Raw genomic sequence first — 5470 nt, 5'->3', positions numbered from 1 at the left:
GTGACTCCTTGGCCCTTTTGTTAGTGGGGACTCAATCTCATAGGCAAGATTCACCCTCCTTCTTCCAACAGTTATAAATTCATTATCACTGCCACAGAGTATTTCACAAAATGGATCGAAGTCGTGCCTCTCACACAAGTCACTGGAAAACAAATTGCTACATTTATCCTCAACTATATCATTTGTCGATATGGTATTCCTGTTTCCATCATCACCGATAACGGGCGTCCCTTCAAAAATCAGGATGTTAGGGAACTCTGTGACCGCTTCCATATTACCCATCATTTTTCCACACCTTATTACCCCCAAGATAACGGTCAAGCTGAGGCATCTAATAAAACAATCCTTAAAATCTTAAGAAAGACAGTTGACGACGCTGGCCGTAATTGGCATATCCAACTTAATCCCGCACTTTGGGCCTATCGCACAAGCGCCCGCACACCTACAGGAGCTACACCCTATTCGCTTGTCTACGACGCTAAAGCTATCTTGCCTATTGAGGTCAAGTTACCCTCTTTACGAGTCTCTTTGCAAAACATTATTAGTGATGAAGACTATAGGGTCTCTCGCTTACAAGAACTTGAACTATTGGATGAACGAAGACAAACTGCGTTTAATCATCTCAAGGCTTATCAACAACGAATGAGTCACAACTACAATCATAAAGTCAAGCCTCGCACATTTGAGGTAGGTGACTTAGTTCTCAGAGAAAATCCTAAAAAATCAGCAAGACAGAGAGAAGAAGGGCAAGTTCGAACGAAACAGGCTTGGTCCCTATATTATCACAACAACCTATGGATTTGGTGCATATTAGCTCTCAACCATAGAGGGTGAATCTTTGGAGGATCCTATCAATAGCATGCACCTTCGCAGGTTCTACACATAGTTCTTGAGAATATCCTAATTCAAAAATACAAAAAAATCAAAAAATACAAAAATACAAAAAAATCATAAAAATAAAAAATCGTTACTTGGTGAAAACCTAGCAAACAGGCGCCTTGTGACACAAAAAAAATTGGAAATTAGAAAAACATTTCGTCCAATAGTGAAAACCACTTCGGTGGTGCCCTGGGCAAGTACCATGGTGAAAATTGGGTCACCAGCACCATGCGTAGAGACATTGCTCCTCCCTCCTTCAAGATTCCATTTCATCCTTTCACTTTGCACACACTCACAACCTATCCACTCATAATAAACTTACCCATTCCCATCATGGCTTGTTATTGGTCTACCCAAGATTGGTTCGCCATCCATATTAATCCTTCCTTTTCACCCCTTTTTATCCGTAATAAATCATATCCTATATGTGGCTAAGGCTAATTCTAAGTCTAGTAATGGGTGTGGAACTGAGAGCATCGCTTGTTCTGAGGAGTACAGTTTCTTCCAGTTTTCTTTAGTCTATCCACACACAATCCACAATAAAGCAACACTTGCATCGCCAATCCGCAATTAAGTTTCGCCTTCTTCGCAATAAAGTATCAGTTTCATGGATTCAATCAGTTTTATATGAGACACAACAGCAACAATGGGCTTCAACAAATCAAATCTTTCAACAGACTCAGACAACATTATGGTTCAGTGCTATCTATCCTTTTTGTGAAAGTAAACATTATGACCACAATCAAATAAGACTTATACAAGTGACAAGAGACACTAAACTTGAGGACTATAGTGGATGTTGGTGTCGAGTCTTGGTTTTCTTTTGATTTTAATTTTTTGGTGACATGTCTTTTAGCTTTTCCAGGATGTCTCTGACTAGAGATTCTATCTCCAGGATGTCTTTGACTAGAAAGGAGAGGATGGGGTATCATCACCTATTTTCTTTGTTGTCTGTGGATTGTCTCTTAGTAATGCTATGACTTGTCCAAGGATATGAGGACACTATGAGTCTAGTATGGACTGGGGCATTCCTTGTTTGTGACTGTCTTATCTCCATGCAAACAGGTACAATGACTTTCTGGGTCGAATATATGCCTCGATTGTCATAACCTACTTGCCATAATAAATCTCAATGATGATAACGCACAAGAAGCTCTTTTCACTTTCATATCTTCTATCTTCCATCCCCATTTCTTGATTGACTTCCATCGTCCTTCTTGAGTCTGTGTATCCTGCTATCACATAACTAAGTATAATGACATGCCAAAAACATTTGCATTTCATGTAGTTGCACCTGCACTACCACATATTAAGCATTTCATACATACATATAGATATCACAATTCGATCACATCCTGCACACAACACATATTAGCACATTTTCATCATGTAAATAATCATTTGCATTATCATATTCATTTGCATTTCATACATTCACATTTTTATTGGCATAACATATAAAACATAAAAGAACAAAAATATTGCATTTCATCATGTACATATTTGCATCCATATTATAATCATCATCATTAAACATATCATAAACCATCACATAGACGCATACATCATGAATCATATAAAAGCATCACATAGGTACACATGCATATAGCTTCCGCAAGAATGCATCTCATATATATATAATCATAAGTGTCATGATACAATGATGTTAAAATACATATAGCTACAATCACCTGAAGGTGTCTACATCATCATACACAATGGTACAAAACTGATACATAAGGAGCCCTCTAAGGCTATGATGAACTCCCTCCCTCAGAGCTTCCTGGCCTCGATAGAATTTGAGCCCTGGAAGGACCCGCCCCAGGATCACCTCTCCTGCCCCCCCTATCTGGTGGTGGTGGAGGACCCATGACCCCACCACTAGACACCTGTCTCATGTGACTCCCTCCAATGTTTGTTTCTATCCATGATGGTTTGTGGAAGCTCCTAGCCCGCTGCTTTGGTGGCACTGCCCCGTAGTATAGGTCTCGCTAATAACCTATCTCCTCCCTTGCCCACAGAACATAGGCATATCTAGCCCCTGTGTCCTCTGCCACCTGCCTCCCAGCCCTCAGTGTTATCTCAGACTCAGTGTAACACTGGATAGCCTGATCTCTCTCCCGCTCAGTGTCCTTGAGCTATCTCTTGAGTCGAACCCTCTCCTCTCCAACTCCTGGATCTCATCTACCTGTCCCTAGCAGATCTCCCTCAGCTCTAATAGCTCATCCTCCTCCTTCTCAGTCCCCTGTACCTGTGGCTCTACCTGCCTCTACCCCTGTATTGGTGGTTGTACCTATGGCTGCTCATGTGGCTACCCCTGCCCCTATCCTCATCCCTGTACCTGTCCCTGCACTTGTCTGGGACCCTGTGCTACTAGCACCTGTAATGGCAACCCACCGCGACCCCTCACCACTCGAGCCTGTCTCTCCTCTCCACCCTCTCTCTATGGAGCCACTCTCCTCTAGCCTACTGCACCCCTCCTCCTCCATCGACCTCTACCCCCACCATCTCCATCATCATCCTCATCCCCTCCACCATCTCCATCTATCAGCTCTCTTGGATCTGTCAAGTGTGGAAATGGATGCTCTGCCCAATATGCAGTATACTCTGCATCCATCCCTGCATCCTCAATCTCAGGCTACATATCCTAGGGCAAGGGAACCATATCCACTAGATGCATCACGGCCTGATCATATGATAACAGTGGCCCAAAGTGTGCTTGGTCCCGCATTGTCCGCGCATACATACCAGAACCCCGTGGCATCCGCTGGATCCTGCCAAATTGCCTGCATACCCTGTCTACCAACTGCCTCTCCAGTATATAGGGAATCCGCCCAATCAGATATCTACTCCTGAAGGTATAGGGTAGCTCTGCTGTGTCATCCTCCCACTACTTGCACTCTCGATACGACCTCCATATCATAGTGTCAATCTCATCAAGGACTCAATGCCAGTACTCCAACTTGCCAATCCGTGGCTATGATGTAATCATATCATACAAATGCACAAAGCTGCATCCATGACCCCTGCCTCTGAAATGTATCGGTCGTGTCACTGGCAGATGCTCGTATGCCCACACCTGTAGCAATGTAACCCTGCAGCCCAATCCTACGGATCCATGGTAGACGAACTGATGGAGCTCATAATATAAATGCACCAGCACGCACGGTCCCCAGGCATATCTAGTATGCTATGTCACTAGTGTCTCCAAGGTGCTCCCCTAGCCCACAACCAACCCTCGTGTCACCCTGTCTGGACATAGGAACCCACTGATCACTGCTCCTAGCATTGCTGGTAATGCTAATCCTATTGCTGTCATGGTGTCCTAGGCAACATGTGCTGCCCTCATCTCCAGTCCTGAATCCTGAAACACTCATCTCAGGGCATCCCTATCTCTGTCTCGATCATAGGGTATCAACGCCCCATCGATTGGTATCCTCAATATCCTGTATATATCCTCTAAGGTGACTGTCATCTCACCCATCGGCAAATGGAATGCGCATGTCTCAGAATGCCATCTCTCAGCAAGTGCAGTCAACAAACCCATGTTCGCCTGAAACTCAGGCACATACAGAATGAATCTCAAACCCATAACCTCAATGGCAGCTCAGTCCTCAAATGTTAGCTCCGGTCGTAACCTCTGAGTCGATGAGAATCTCTCCCGTGACTCCAGCATAGGTAGGTACTCCTGCAGTCAAGCAAATCAACTGTGTCAGTCAAAGTGGCATTCCCTGTTCATCACAAAATGCTGCTTATTATCCTAAGTACTTATGATACTCTATCAAAGTGACACTCATTGTTCATCACAAAGTGATGTTGTTTATCCTAGTGGTACTCCCTGTTCATCACAAAGTACTACGTGTTTTAACACTCACTGTTCATCACAAAGTGCTGCTTACATTTGCACTCACTGTTCATCACAAAGTGTTGCTCCTTTTTTTAGTACTCTCTGCTCATCACAAAAGTACTCTGTCTTAGTACTCCCTGTTCATCACAAAGTGCCTCAATCAATCTTATCCTAGGGCCTCTGCTTGAGTGTATCCTCTTGAGTAGTTTCTTGATTGGCAACATATGTTCTATCATAGAATTGTCAATCCTAGCCCTATCTGCTATCCTAGTCTTCCCTAGAGGACCTGCTTGAGTGTATCCTCTCAGCAACTTATCCAATCGATAGCGTATGTTCATCACAGAACTGCCGGTTTGGCCTAGAAGACATAAACGCGCATTCATGACATAGACGTGCCTAGCCAACCCAGATGCACCTGGCACCAACACAGACGCGCCTTGACATTTTTACCCCACTTGATATTTTTTCTAGACATACTGAGAGCGCATTTATTACTCTACCTAGCATGCATTTATGACAACATTTAATGCACCAAAGTACAAGGAGGTTTTGTGGTACTTACCGGCTCTCCTGCATCTGCTAGCCTTTGAAATCGACAAACGCGATTGAATTTGTGCACCAATACCATCGCTGCTGACTGTTGCTGCTTTATTCTCTCTCTGCACTCTGATCTCTTGGATTTGTGGATGACAATGAGGATGTTTTCCCCTCGTGGTCTATCTTATAGACTACCCTAGTCCTAGG

Source organism: Cryptomeria japonica, chromosome 3 (assembly GCF_030272615.1).
Source record: "Cryptomeria japonica chromosome 3, Sugi_1.0, whole genome shotgun sequence".
Lineage (NCBI taxonomy): Eukaryota > Viridiplantae > Streptophyta > Pinopsida > Cupressales > Cupressaceae > Cryptomeria > Cryptomeria japonica.
This window is presented reverse-complemented; position numbering follows the sequence as displayed.